The sequence below is a fragment of the Pongo abelii genome, chromosome 3 (genome assembly GCF_028885655.2).
Source record: "Pongo abelii isolate AG06213 chromosome 3, NHGRI_mPonAbe1-v2.0_pri, whole genome shotgun sequence".
Lineage (NCBI taxonomy): Eukaryota > Metazoa > Chordata > Mammalia > Primates > Hominidae > Pongo > Pongo abelii.
This window is the reverse complement of record NC_071988.2, coordinates 109,595,890-109,611,369: the sequence shown is the minus strand read 5'-3', so window position 1 is coordinate 109,611,369 and position 15,480 is coordinate 109,595,890. Positions and strand designations below refer to the sequence as shown.

Here is a 15,480-nt window from a genome sequence, read left to right as displayed (position 1 = left end):
CATTGGATTATGAAGAGTGTGGCAGGGGTCTCAAGTAAAGCAGTAAATACTTGTTATGCATAAAAATGCACTGCTTTGAGACTGGGCGCAGTGGCTCACTATTGTAATCCTAGCACTTCGGGAGGCCGAGGCGGGTGGATCACCTGAGGTCAGGAGTTGGAAAGCAGCCTGGCCAACATGGTGAAACCCCGTCTCTACTGAAAATACACAAATTACCTGGGCTGTGGTGGTGAGAGATGAAGTTGTCTGGGCTTCTGGGTCGGGTGGGGACTTAGGGAACTTTTCTGTTAGCTAAAGGATTGTAAACGCACTAATCAGTGCTCTGTGTCTAGCTAAAGGTTTGTAAATGCACCAATCTATGGGACTATTCGGTTTGTTGTTTCAAGAATAAATGTTAAGAGCTCAAAGGAAGACGAGACCACTGTGGGCTAGAGTGGTAGTGAAGAAAGGCTTCATGGAGAAGGTGGGCCTGGATCTAGGTATTAAAATTAATACATTGGATTTAAAAATATGACAATGGGGAACGGCATGAGTAGCAAGAGTGTGAATGAAGGATGGAAGTGAGAAAATAAGAGGCATGATTATGAGATGCCTAGCTGTCTTAGAAAAGAAGAGTGGGGAGTATTGTATGAAAGGACAGAAGGTTAACACTTCTCTTGACAAGAATGGAAGAGGCCCTCAGGCCTGACAACAAGCATACAGTTAAGGCATTGCCACCTACTTCATGGCATCCAACTATCATTTTTATTTTTATTTTTTCAATGAAACAACTACAAAAAAATTTAAAAAAAAAAAGAAGAAAAAGAGTGGAAAAAGGCTGTGTAGTATCAGGATGTGGTGGCCATGCTTCCAAGGGTCAGGAGTTTGGACTTGATTCATTTATTTTTTTAAGACAGGGTCTTTCTGTATTGCCCAGGCTGGTGTTGAACTCCTGGCTTCAAGCAAAGCTCCCATCTTGGCCTCCCAAAATGCTGGGATTACAGGACACTGCGCCTGGCCAGGACGTGATTCTTTCAGCTGGGAGAAGAACTAGCAGATTTTCAACAGGCAACAATATGAAGAAAGAGTTTGATAGTTCTAGAATAAAGATTATACTGGAGACAGGGTACAGGACAGTTTAGATTGGATTAGAGAACGAAGTATTGTTGGCAGAGACTAGCTTGGAAGACAGCCCAGATATAAAATGATAAACGGTGGCTGGGCATGGTGTCTCACGCCTGTAATTCCAGCACTTTGGGAGGCTGAGGCAGGCGGATCATGAGGTCAAGAGATCGAGACCATCCTGGCCAACATGGGGAAACCCCATCTCTACTAAAAATACAAAAATTAGCCGGGCATGGTGGCACGCACCTGTAGTCTCAGCTACTCTGGGGGCTGATGCAGGAGAATTGCTTGAGCCCGGGAGGCAGAGGTTGCAGTGAGCTGAGATCGCACCACTGCACTCCAGCCTGGGCGACAGAGCGAGACTCCGTCTCAACAAAAAAATAAATAAATAAAAGATAAAATGATAAAGGGCTAAGATAAAGTGAGGTTAGAGGTTATGGAGAGAGACAGATTTCTCAAACATTGTAAAGGAAGAACTGATGGGACTGGTGACCATAAGAGTAACTTTATGAAAGTGGAACAGAATGGTAAGTTTTCAGAATAAAGTGTACATCTATGGGTCATTTATATTATAGTTTTTATTTTTAATGCCAAGTTAGTTGGAGTCTGTGTGTATATAGAAAGGTAGTGTGAAAAGAAAAGCTTAGATCCCTACTTTTTCAGAGAAAACAACTTTCAAAACATAATTCAAAACATAATTGGAACACATATCTTAGGGGTTTAATGCTATGCATTTTAAGATTAAGATTAAGATTGTCCTGACACTTGGAAGAGCAATCTGCTGGTGTGTTTGGAAGACTTTTCAATGATTTTGTAGGGAAAAGCCCAAGTACTAACATCTTTAGTGATTTCACCACACTATGAAGTTCTCTGCCAGTGGAATTTGAAGGAAATAAAACTACAGGAATTCATTAGACATTTCCTAGTGTGCCCCTGTTGGTAGACGTGCTTCAGGAAAAGGTGAACAGCTCCTAGCCAAAGAGGAAGCAGTTTTCAGAAAACAAAGCCAAGAATAAGAATTGGCAGTACTCTCAAGACACTGAGCAAGTTGTTCAAGACAGTCTGGTCTTCCTGTTTTGCAGGATTTGCAAACATATTTTGCACTTAAATGGCAAATCTTTTGACAGCATGGGACTTTAGTTTCAAGTATATTTTTATACAGCACCCACCTACTCTAATAATGAAATTCAAATATTCCCATCCTAATCCCCACTGCCTCCAAAACAATACAATTAATCCTTCTCTGATGGAGAGAATGACAAATTCCCTTCTGCCAAAAGCAACCAGTCTTCTTATTCCTTTAAAACACTCTCAACTATCTCCCTTTATTTTAAAGCAAAAGAACAAATAAAATAAAATGAAGCTTTCTTGCATTCCCAAGTAAGGCTAACTGATCTAGGATCTAAAATATATTGAAGATGTGCAAAACTTGTGCATACACTTGGAATTATTGGCAACTGTGAGTATTTTATGCCTATGCTCTTAGTTATATTGAATATCTATAGCAAAGTTATTCTCCATGTCCAAATGGGACCCTAAACATATATCATCAATATTATATGTTCTGCAGCAGACAACTGCCTGGCTTGAATTCTTTTTTTTTTGTTTGTTTGAGATGGAGTCTTTCTCTGTCACCAGGCTGGAGTGCAGTGGCACGATCTCGGCTCACTGCAACCTGCACCTCCCAGGTTCAAGCAACTCTCCTGCCTCAGCCTCCTGAGTAGCGGGGACTACAGGCGCCTGTCACCACGCCCGGCTAATTTTTTGTATTTTTAGTAGAGACAGGGTTTCACCATGTTGGCCGGGATATTGTTGATCTCTTGACCCCATGATCCTCCCGCCTCGGCCTCCCAAAGAGCTGGGATCACAGGCGTGAGCCACCAAGCCCAGCCGGCTTGAATTCTTTACAGCTGAGGTGTGTTAGGTCTTTGCGAAGCAAACAAAATCATTTCCTACTTGAAGAAAAGAAAACTAGAGAAACGGAAGAAGAAAGAGAAAATTTGCAAAGTGATCAAAAAGGAATGATTATATTTAAAGAGTTACCTTTTCTTTTAAAGTTTGGAGCTGGCATACCTTTGGTCCAGCTGTGGCTTTAAGACTTTCTGGTACAAAAGTAGAGAGTAAGTATTTCAGGGTAATCTATTAAAAAAAAATCTTGTGCCACTGGAATAATTTTATTCCGATAATGTCAGAAAAATTTAGTTGCCCTTTTGCCTTCTCATGTTTAAGGAAAGTCTTAAACATGAGTTTAAGTTTCTTTTTTTTTTTTTTTTTTGAAACTGAGTTTCGCTTTTGTCACCCAGGCTGGAGTGCAATGGCACGATCTCAGCTCACTGCAACCTCTGCCTCCTGGATTCAAGCGATTCTCCTGCCTCAGCCTCCCCAGTAGCTGGGATTACAGGCGCCCGCCACCACGCCTAGCTAATTTTTGTATTTTTAGTAGGGACAGGGTTTCACCATGTTGGCCAGGCTAGTCTCAAACTCGTGGCCTCAGGTGACCCAAAATGCAGTGATTACAGGCATGAGCCACCGCGCCTGGCCTGAGTTTAAGTTTCTTAGGCAAAGCTCTCAAGTTATATTTAAGCTCCAATATTCGTACATTCTAATTAAACCTCTTTGAAGAAATAGTTCTACATGTTGTTAACTATGGAAACCAGCCATGACTGTCAGTTTGCTGGGGCCCTGGATCATTGAATTCAGCTACTAGAATCCACTTGTCATTAACAGTTTACAAAACCAAAAAGAACAGGGGAGTATTCCTTTCTCTGGTCTTTCCCTCAGTTCTTTCATCTTTTCGCCTCATCCTCAATTCCATCCCCGACTCTCTTCTCACCTCTCCAGTTCTTAGTAATTTGCAATACAATGTTTTGAATTACCCTCAATGTTTTAAGTTGGAACCCCATTAAACTGGCATTGTGCTGAACACTAGTTTCATTAAATTAAAGTATAATTTGTGGCTTAATAGCAGGCTAATAAAACATTTTTAATTAATTAATTTACATCTATTTAAATGGAAACCTACCTTATTAGTGTAAAGAATTTGGGTGGAAGGGAAAGAGAAAAGGTAAAGTACAGAAAGTTCTGTGCTACTAAACTATTGAAACAAATATTTCTAAAAATATAATCTCTCAAATTTATTTTATTATTTATTTACTATTTTTAGAGACAGGGTCCCTCTCTGTTGACCTGGCTGGAGTGCAGTGGTGCGATCAAGGCTCACTGTAACCTCCAACTCCTGGGCTCCAGTGATCCTCCTGCTTTAGCCTCCTGAGTAGCTAGGATTACAGGTGTGTACTACTGAGACAGCCAAGTATAAAGGGGTCCCCGGAGAACCTCTGACCAGCCTGTACACTGGGAGAACGGGGTGGAGCCATGGGAAGTTTGAGCCCTTTGCAGTGGGGAGGAGCCTGGACGCTCCTGTTCCAGGGTGGTAACCTGTGATTCAATCTGTGAGGCGAGAGACCAGTTAGCAGAACTCTCACTTTGCTTAGAGTCCCTGTTTTCCCTTTCTCCTTTTCACCCAATAAATTCCATTTTTCTTGTCCTTCAAAGTGTCTGCAAGCCTACTCTTTCCTGGTTGTGTGACAAGGATCTTAAGGAGAAAGTCCTACAACACTACCATGCCCAGCTAATTAAAATATATATATATATAATTGTAGAGATGGGGTCCTCCTATGTTGCACTGGTTGGTCTTGAGCTCCTGGCCTCAAGCAGTCGCCCTGCCTTGACCTCCCAAGGTAATGGGATTACAGATGTGAGTCATCACATAACGCCTAGACTCTCAAATTTCTTGGCCAAAAGTTGACATGGGGCATTATGGGACTTTATCCATTAGTAGCAGGTTGGATGGCAGCCCATGGAATAGTGCCATTGATAAGGCCCTTTGAGGTAAGCAAAATGATACTTCACCGATATTCATTTTGTGATCTTGGCTTCTAAGACCTCTCTTTAGATATTGCTGAATTTTAAAATGCCTGGGGAGCTTTTAAAAATCCCAAAGCCCTGCCACACTCATACCAATTAAATCAGAATTTCTTCCAGGAGACTCCAGTATGCAGATAGGTTGAGGACCAGTGCTTCTTAACACTTAATGTACATATGAATGACTTGTGGATCTTGATGAACTTGCAGGTTTTGAGTGTAGGCTTATGCTGAGGCACAAGATTCTGCATTTTTAAAAAATGTGTTTTTATTAAATATGGAACACTTCACAAATTTGTGTATTATCTTTGTGTAGGGGGCCATGCTAATCTTCTCTGAATTGTTCCAATTTTAGTATATGTGCTCTCAAAGCAAGCACAGATATTGCATTTCTAACCAGCTCTCAGGTGGAGCCCACAATAGTCCTCCCTGGTCCTTAAGTAGCTAGGGAGTTAGGAAGAATTCCCTCTATTTCTGTCTCCTAAAAGAGATTATAAAGAACTGTACAGCTGCTTCTTTCAATGTTTGATATAATTTGCCAGTGAATCTACCTGGGGCTAGGGACTTTCTGTTTTGGAAGTTTATTAATTATTGATTCAATTTTTAAAATAATCCTGGGTCTTTACAGATTGTTTAATTTGTGTGTGTGAATTTTGGCAGATTGCAACTTTCAAGGAATTGGTCCGTTTCATCTAGGTTATCAAATTTGTGAGAATAGTTTTGTTACTATCCTTTTAATGTCTGTGGGGTCTTTAAGTGATGTCCACTCTTTTTTTAAAAAAACTTTTACTGACAGGGCCAACCAGGTAATGTCTACTTTTTTATTTCTGATATTAGTAATTATGTCCTCTCTTTTTTTTTTTTTTTGCAGTTAGTGTAACTGGAGACTTATACATTTTATTGACCTTTTCAAATAACTGGCTTTTGTTTTTTTGTTAATTTTCTCTATTGATTTTCAGTTTCATTTTTTTCTGATTTTTATTATTTCTTTTCTTCTGCTTAATTTGTCTTTAATTTGCTCTTCTATTTCTAGTTTTCCAAGGTGGTAGTACACATTATTGATTTTGGATTTGTCTTTTTTTTCTAATATATGTTTCCAATGACATATATTTCCCTTATATTGCAATTGCTGCATCCCACGAATTTTGTTAATTGTATTTTCGTTTTTATTTAGTTCAAAATTTCTACATATACAATTGAGTATATTGTTGCTATTATTATTTTAGCCAGTTATCTGTTAGATCAATTAAGAGTAAGAAAAGTAGGCCGGGCGCAGTGGCTCACACCTGTAATCCTAGCACTTTGGGAGGCTGAGACTGGCGGATCACCAGGTCAGGAGATTGAGACTATCCTGGCTAACATGGTGAAACCCCGTCTCTACTAAAAACACAAAAAATTAGCTGGGCGTGGTGACAGGCACCTGTAGTCCCAGCTACTTTGGAGGCTGAGGCACAGGAATGGCATGAACCCAGAAGGCGGACCTTGCAGTGAGCCGAGATCCCGCCACTGCACACTAATGTTCTCCTTTCTTTATGTAGATTTCATTTTCTGACCTTTATTGATTTTCTGATCTTTATCAATTTTCTTCTCTTTGAAGAACATCTTTTGGCCACACATGGTGGCCAATGCCTGTAATCCCAGCACTTTGGGAGGCTGAGGTGGGAGGATCACTTGAGGCCAAGAGTTCCAAACCAGGGTGGCCAACATAGTAAGACCCTGTCTCCAATTTTTTGTTTGTTTGTTTTTTGAGACAGGGTCTCAGTCTGTTGCCCAGGCTGGAGTGCACAGGCATGATCAGGGCTCACTGCAGACTTGACCTCCCAGGCTCAAGTGATCCTCTCATCTCAGCCTCCCGGGTAGCTAGGACTACCAGTGTGTGCGTCACCACACCTGGCTAATTTTTTGTATTTTTAGTAGAGATGGGGTTTTGCCATGTTGCCCAGGCTGGTTTTGAATTCCTGAGCTCAAGTGATCTGCCCACTTCAGCCTCCCAAATTGCTGGGATTACAGGCATGAGCCACCATGCCGGGCCTTCTATTTAAAAAATAAAATAAAGTAAAATAACTTTTTTTTTTTGAGAGACAGTCTCGCTCTATCGCCCAGGCTGGGGTGCAGTGGCACGATCTCGCTCGCTGCAAGCTCTGCCTCCCGGATTCACGCCATTCTCCCGCCTCAGCCTCCCGGAGTAGCTGGGACCACAGGCGCCCACCACCACGCCCGGCTAATCTATTTTGTATTTTTAGTAGAGACGGGGTTTCACCATGTTAGCCAGGATAGTCTCGATTTCCTGACCTTGTGATCCGCCCGCCTCAGCCTCCCAAAGTGCTGGGACCACAGACGTAAGCCACCGCGCCCGGCCTAAATAAAGTAAAATAACTTTTAAAAAACACTTCTGCAAGACAGGTGTACTGACAACAAATTCCTCTGATGTTTATTTGTCTGAGAAAGTCTATTTCTTCTTTAAATCTGAAGGGAAATTTCACAGTATGCAGAACTCTAAGTTGGTGGTATTTTTCTACCATCATGTTAAATATACTGCATTCTCTTCCTGCTTGCATGATTTCTAATAAGTCAGATATAATTCTTATCTTTGTTTCTCTATAGTTAAGAATATTTTTCCCCTCTGACTTCATTGAAGATTTTTTCTTTATCTTTGATATTCTGTAGTTTGAATATGATATACCTATGTGTAATTTACTTAGGATTTATTCTTCCTGGTATTCTTTGAGTTTCCTGAATCTGTAGTTTGGTATCTAACATTAATTTGGGAGAAGCTGTCAGTTCATAATTGCTTCAAATATTGTTTTTGGCCGGGCGCAGTGGCTCACGCCTGTAATTCCAGCACTTTGGGAGGCCGAGGTGGGTGGATCACCTGAGGTCAGGAGTTTGAGACCAGCCTGGCCAACATGGTGAAACCGCGTCTTTACTAAAAATGCAAAAATTAGTTGGGTGTGGTGGCAGAAGCCTGTAATCCCAGCTACTAGGGTGGCTGAGGCAGGAGAATCACTTAAATTCAGGAGGCAGAGCTTGCAGTGAGCTGAGATTGCACCACTGCACTCCAGCCTGGGCGACAGAGCGAGAGTCTGTCTCAAAAATAAAAAATATATATATACACACACACACATATATATACATATACATATATAGTTTTTGTTCCTTTCTCTCTTTCTGTATTTTTTATAATTGTCCCGCAGTTCTTGAATATTTTGCTCCCCCTTTTTTGGGTCTTTTTTCTCTTTGCTTTTCAGTTTCTACTGGACATCCTCAAGCTCAGAGTATCTTTCCTCACCTGTGTTTAGTCAACTTGTAAGCTCATGAATGGCAATCTTCATAGTGTTTTTAATCTCTAGCATTTTTTTGACTCTTTCTCAGAATTTCCATCTGTCTTATTGCATGCCATCTACTTTATCCATTGGAGCTTTCATTTATTTATTTTTCTTTTTTAGAGGCATAGACTCCTTTGTCACCCAGGCTGGAATGCAGTGACATAATCATAGCTCACTGCAGCCTCAAACTCCTGGGCTCAAGTGATCCTCCTGCCTCAGCTTTCTGAGCACCTGGGACTACAGACATGCACCACTGTGTCTGGGTATTTTTTGTAGTTTTTGTAGTGATTGGATCTCGCTATGTTCTGCAGGGTGGTCTTGAACTCCTAGCTTCAACTGATTTTCCTGCCTGGGTCTCCAAAAGTGCTGGGATTATAGGTGTGAGCCATCATGCCCAGCTTATTTATTTTTATTTTTATTTTTGGAGACGGAGTCTTGCTCTGTTACCCAGGCTGAAGTGCAGTGGCACAATCTCAACTCACTGCAGCCTCTGCCTCCTGGGTTCAAGCTATTCTCCTATCTCAGCCTCCCGAGTAGCTAGGATTACAGGCACGTGCCACCATGCCCAGCTAGTTTTTTGTATTTTTAGTAGAGACGGGATTTCACAATGTTGGCCAGGTTGGTCTTGAACTCCTAACCTCAGGTTATCCACCCACCTCGGCCTCCCAAAGTGCAGGCATGAGCCACCATGCCCAGCTGGAAACAAATGATTTTTTTTTTTTTGAGACAGTCTTGCTCTGTCACTCAGGCTGGAGTGCAGTGGTGCGATTTCGGCTCACTGCAACCTGTGCCTCCCATGTTCAAGCAATTATCATGCTTCATCCTACCAAGTAGCTGGGATTATAAGCATATGCCACCACGCCAGGCTAATTTTTGTATTCTTAGTAGAGACGGTTTCACCATGTCGGCCAGGCTGGTCTTGAACTCCTGGCCTTTTATTTATTTTTTGAGACAGGGTCTCACTGTATCACCCAGGCTGGAGTGCGGTAATGTAATTATAGCTCACTAGCCTCAAACGCCAGGTCCCGACTGATCCACCTGCCTCAGTCTCCCAAGTAGCTAGGACTACAGCCGCATGCCAGCCCACCCAGCTCATTTAAAATTTTTTTTTAGTTTTTAATTTAATCTTGAGACAGGGTCTTACTTTGTTGCTCAGGCTAGAGTACAGTCACATGATCACTGCTGACTGCAGCCTTGACTTCTCCAGGCTCAGGGGATCCTCCTACCTCAGCCTCCTGAATAGCTAGCACTACAGGTATATGCCACCATGCCCAGGTAATTTATGTATTTTTTGTAGAGACAGGGTTTTGCCACGTTGCCCAGGCTGGTCTTGAACTCCTGCACTCAAGCAGTCCTTCCACCTCACCCTCCCAATATGGTGGGAGTTACTATGCCTGGCCCCATTAGAGCTTTTATCATATTGATCATAGTTGTTTTTAATTCCCACTCTGATAATTCTACCCTCCTAAAATATTTGTGTCTGGTTCTAGTTCTTTGTCCATTCAAACTGTTTTTTGCCTTTTAGTATGCCTTGTATTTTTTTTTTGTTGAAAGCCAGACATGATGTACTGGGTAAAAAGAACTCTAGTAGGTAGGCCTTTCCTGATGTGGTGGGGAGGTGGGGTGGTGGGGTAGGGGTAATATTCTACAGTCCTATGATTAGGTCTTGGTTTTTTTAGTAAGCCTGTGCCCCTAGGCTGTGAATTTCACAGTGCCTCTCAGTCTCCCCAACCTTTCACCTTAAATAGGACAGGATGGCTGGAGGGGTTTGGGGTTGGGTATTTCCCTTCACCAAGGTCATTTAAGTGCCCATAAAACCTCGATAGATTAGCCTCTGATAAGATAGTTTCTCTTAAAGGCAGGTCTTGTTAAGAAGAACAGAATGTTCTGGTGTATTTAAAAATGGTTAAATTTCCCCTGCGCAGTCCGATGCTAAACGGGATTTTTTTTTTTTTTTTTTTTTAATCTTCAGTGTAAGAGCATCATAAAGTTCCAGGAGGTAAAACGTGCGCCCAGAAATGATCTTTTCGGTATGCTAGTGCTGATGAGGTTCATAGTTGCTGATTCATAATAATTTATGAATCAGAAGAAATTGAAGTATGAATCAGAATGGTAATTAATTGGTTTTCTTATGGGCATTCCTATGACTGAGATACTCAAGTTTCTTCCACAAGCAAACTTACCAGATTTAAAAAAAAAAGGAGATGCACTTGAGAGCTTTTGCATCAAATAATGGAAAATCCTTGTGTGAAGCTGTCTCCACTCATAACAGAAAACCTTCCTTATGCCTGCAAATTTTATATTGCCCTGATTCAGTGTTAAAAGTGTAGTTAAGTGTTCTCAGATTCTGGTAATTGTGATTAAAAATAATGAAGACACCACTTATGGGATGATTATTCTGTGCTAGAAACAATGAACAATGCTAAGCACTTAATCCTCACAAAATCTTTGCAGGTAAAGATGACTACATTTTGGTAGATTAGGAAGGTTAAATGACTGATTTAGTCAAAGTCACCCTCCAAGTTAGTAAAACCCAGAGGCAAGTTCCAATGCAGAGCTCTCTAGTCTGTTCCAGTAGTTAGTCAGACATGTGCGGGGCAGGAGAGTCCCCGACCCCCAACCCAGGAATGTCAGGCCACCATCAGGTGATGGTCAGGCAGTTGTTACACTGGCTCTGCAAAATAGTAATTGGTTGCAGCTGGCGCCAGGGAAAGGTAGTCTCCCAATGGATAGAAACACCTGAAACTAGTGATCAGCAACTTCCTGATAAGATCTCAGGAGCTGGGCGAATGGGCTCAATCAAGCACGTGCACTAAGAGGCAAAATGCCGAGTTTAACTGGTATATGGCCTCCTGAGAGCATTTGACTAGTAAGAGAAAACACCTCAGTTGAGCATGCATACAACTTCAGTAAACACACTGTGCATGTGGCCCCACCCAAGTGCTGACAGGCCACTGTGCATGCAGACAGCCCACCCCAAGGGAAGAATCAGGGGAGAAGGGACATAAGACCCCAGAAGTATGCCAGTGTATAAAACCACAAGTCAAAGGTCAAACTGTGCATGGGATTTCTCAAGTTGCCCACTTGACCGTCTTCCAAGTGTACTTTATTTCCTTTCATTACTGCCCTAAAGCTTTTTGATAAGTTTTTACTCCTGCTCTAAAAGTTGTCTTGCTCTCTCACTCTGCCTTACGCTCCTCTGTCGAATTCTTTCTTCTGAGGAGGCAAGAACTGAGGTTGCTGCAGACCTGTATGGATTGGCTGCTACTAACATATTTTGGTGCCACGTGACTAGGATATGTTTTGCTGCTAACAAGCCGACCACACATTATATGGACCCTATCTGTTTTCTGGATAGCCCAGAACAAACCCTTCTAAGTTAACACATTCTTTATTCTGATATGTTACAGTAAAATTAGTTATGAATGATACAGTTTTAGCTTTGGCCAGTTAATAAATTTGATTGTGATCAGTTTTCCATGAAATTTTATAATCTGGAATATTTTGTTTTTTATTTTTAGAGACAGGGTCTCACTCTGTTTCCCATGCTGGAGTGCAGTGGTGCCATCATAGCTCACTGCAGACTTGAACTCCTGGCCTCAAGCGATCCTCCCACCTTAGCCTCCCAAGGCACTGGGATTATAGGTGTGAGCTCCCAGGCCTGGCGGTAGAATATTTTAAATGTGTAAAAGAAGTATAGAGAATATTGTAATAAATACTCATTTTACTCATATGATGACTTCTAAGCGTTGGCATAAGTCTATTCTCCACAAAGAGATTCCTTTAAAACGTAGACTAGTTGGGTCATTTTTCTCCTCAAAATTCTCTGATGGCTTCCCACATCTAAATTAAAGCTCAAAGTCCCAGTGAGCCACCAGGCCTTACACCATCGGGCTCCCTATTAACTCCCGCCCTGTCTCCTACCATTTTTCCTCCCATTACTGGTACTCCAGCTACATTTACCTTGCCATCTTTTCAAGATGCCAAGCGCTTTCCTATGTCAGCCTTCGTGCCTACAGCTCTTTCTGTCTGAACCATTGCTATCTCAGGATCAAGTTTAGCTGTAAGACAGTGGAAGAAAAAAATAGACATTTATTTATTTCATGTTCAAGAAATATAGAAGCAGTCACTGCAAAGATAGTATAGCAATTTCATGGTTTCAAAGACCCACAATCCTGTTTTTTTTTTTTTTTTTGAGACGGAGTCTGGCTCTGTCGCCCAGGCTGGAGTGCAGTGGCCAGATCTCGGCTCACTGCAAGCTCCACCTCCCAGGTTCATGCCATTCTCCTGCCTCAGCCTCCCGAGTAGCTGGGACTACAGGCGCCCGCCACCACGCCCGGCTAATTTTTTGTATTTTTAGTAGAGATGGGGTTTCACCGTGTTAGCCAGGATGGTCTCGATCTCCTGACCTTGTGATCCGCCCGCCTCAGCCTCCCAAAGTGCTGAGATTACAGGCGTGAGCCACAGCGCCTGGCCACACCCACACTCCTTGTGTCTTGTTGCTTTGCCATATGCGACTTCCATTCTCAAAGTCATTTCACAGTCCAGGGTAGCTACAGGAACTCCAGTCCCTGGGCTTGAATTCCAGCCAACAGGAAAGAGGAAAAGGCAAAGAGCACTCTGTTTCTATGAAATGTCAGGTGAAAAACGAAATGGAACATCTGATATCTTGAAAATGTTTTTTAAAAATTCAAACCTTTGGCCGGGCATGGTGGCTTATGCCTGTAATCCCATTAGGTTGGGAGGCCGAGGCGGGCAGATCTTGTGAGGTCAGGAGTTCAAGGCCAGTCTGGCCAACATGGTGAAACCCCATCTCTATTAAAAATACAAAAATTAGCCAGGTGTGGTGGCACATGCCTGTAGTCCCAGCTATTCGGGAGGCTGAGGCATGAGAATCGCTTGAACCCAGGAAGTGGAGGTTGCAGTGAGCCAAGATCATACCATGGCACTCCAGCCTGGGCAACAGAGCAAGACTCTGTCTCGAAATAAAATAAAATAACAAATTCAAACCTTTGCTATATGAAGTAAAATCCCATCTACCTTTATGGCAGCCTTACAGGATGTTAAGGTATTCTTTTCAACTAAATTTGTTTCTAATCAGCCTACTAGCAAAAATGTAGTTGAGCTTGATATCATTGTATTGCCTATGATCCAGGATAATTCAGATACTTTTTGTTTTAGCAACAGAAACCTTTTAAAAATTAATTACATAACTATAATATATAAAAATAATAATATATTTATTGATACAAGTACTTTAGGTGCTAAAATTATAACATTTGCTTATCAGGAAATTATACAGTGAAAACAGTATTTTTAGCACAAAAACCTTGTGAGAAAGGTTCACTGATTTCAGCTGTAGTAAGCCTCTGAAATTTATTTCTGTATTTGTTTTGATTGTACAATATTGAGAAAAAATCTCACTCATGGACTAGCGGTCAGAAATGATTTTAGGTTTTTGTGTTGTGTTGTTTTGTTCATCTTATAATTTTATAGTTCTGATTAAACAGACATGGCAAGGGAAGATTTATTCTGAGATACCAATAAAAATAGCACAAGTTAACATATATGTTCCCAATATGTTAAACTTCAGTATATAGTATGTGAGAAGGCATGGTAAATGTGTTTTTATACACATTCTTAAATGTTTTAAATAAATAATTATATATTTTTAATATATTTTGAAAGGACGCATTGTCACTTATTGGCTTTTAAAAAAATAGCTTTGGCCGGGCACGGTGGCTCACGCCTGTAATCCCAGCACTTTGGGAGGCTGAGGCGGGTGGATCACCTGAGGTCAGGAGTTTGAGACCAGCCTGGCCAACATGGCAAAACCCTGTCTCTACTAGAAATACAAAAAATTAGCTAGGCAAAGTGGCAAGTGCTTGTAATCCCAGCTACTTGGGAGGCTGAGACAGGAGAATCACTTGAACCCAGGAGGCAGAGGTTGCAGTGAGCTGAGATTGCGCCACTCCACTCTAACCTGGGCAACAGAGCAAGACTCCGTTTAAAAAAAAAAAGGCCAGGCATAGTGGCTCACACCTGTAATCCCAGCACATTGGGAGACAGAGGCAGGTGGATCACCTGAGGTCAGGAGTTTGAGACCAGCCTAGCCAACCTGGTAAACCCCGTCTCTTCTGAAAATACAAAAATTAGCTGGGCTTGGTGGTGGGCGCCTGTAATCCCAGCTACTGGGGAGGCTGAGGCAGGAGAATCACTTGAACCCGGAAGGCGGAGCTTGTAGTGAGCTGAGATTGCGCCACTGCACTCCAGCCTGGGCCTGGGCGATGGAGTGAGACTCTGTCTCAAAAAAAGGAAAAGAAAGGGAAAGGGAAAGGGAAAGGGAAGGGAAAATAGCTTCATTGAAATTAGGTCTCAAAATTTTCACCTCTTGTAAGTACACAATCCAGTGAATTTAAATAAATCTATAGAATAGTATAGTCATTACCAATCCAATTTAAGGACATTTCTATCACCCCCAAAAGATTCCTCAGGCCCATTTGTAGTCATTTTTCTTTCCCATCCAAACCCCAGACAACTTTCTTTCTTTTTTTTTTTCTTGACACAGAGTTTTGCTCTGTCGCCCAGGCTGGAGTGCAGTGACACGATCTTGGCTCACCGCAACCTCCACCTCCTGAGTTCAAGTGATTCTCATGTCTCAGCATCCTCGGCTTCCTGGGTAGCTGGGACTACAGGCATGCGCCACCATGCCTAGCTAATTTTTTGTATTTTTAATAGAGACGGGATTTTGCCATGTTGCCCAGGCTGGTCTCGAATGCCTGAGCTCAGGTAATCTGCTACCTCGGCCTCCCAAAGCCCCACACAACTTTTTAGCTATAAAGATTTGCCTTTCTGCATGTTTCATTAAATGGAATCCTATAATTGCTTTGTACTTTTATTATACTTAGCATGTTTTTGAGGTTTATCCATCTTGTAGCATGAATTAGTACTTCATTAATTTTGATTGCTGAATGATTTTTTATTGTGTAAGTATACCACATTTTGTTTATTCACTTATCAGTTGATGGGTATATTCAGGTTTCCAGTTTTTAGCTGCTATGGATAATGCTACTGTAAAACATTTGCTTACAGCCCTTTGTGTAAACATAGGCTGTCATTTCTCTTGGAC

At 41.8% G+C, this 15,480-nt stretch overlaps 1 protein-coding gene and 2 non-coding genes across 3 annotated transcripts in view; 2 read left to right on the top strand and 1 right to left on the bottom strand.

The window, feature by feature from the left end:
- ABCG2 (ATP binding cassette subfamily G member 2 (JR blood group)) overlaps window positions 1-15,480 on the top strand; it is a 141,906-nt gene that overhangs the window by 24,569 nt on the left and 101,857 nt on the right. The window lies entirely within an intron of this gene.
- On the top strand, window positions 622-747 carry LOC112133286 (U6atac minor spliceosomal RNA). Its single transcript, XR_002914955.2, has one exon. It is a non-coding gene; the product is annotated as a U6atac minor spliceosomal RNA (small nuclear RNA).
- On the bottom strand, window positions 5,297-5,404 carry LOC112133194 (U6 spliceosomal RNA). The gene has a single exon (XR_002914880.1). It is a non-coding gene; the product is annotated as a U6 spliceosomal RNA (small nuclear RNA).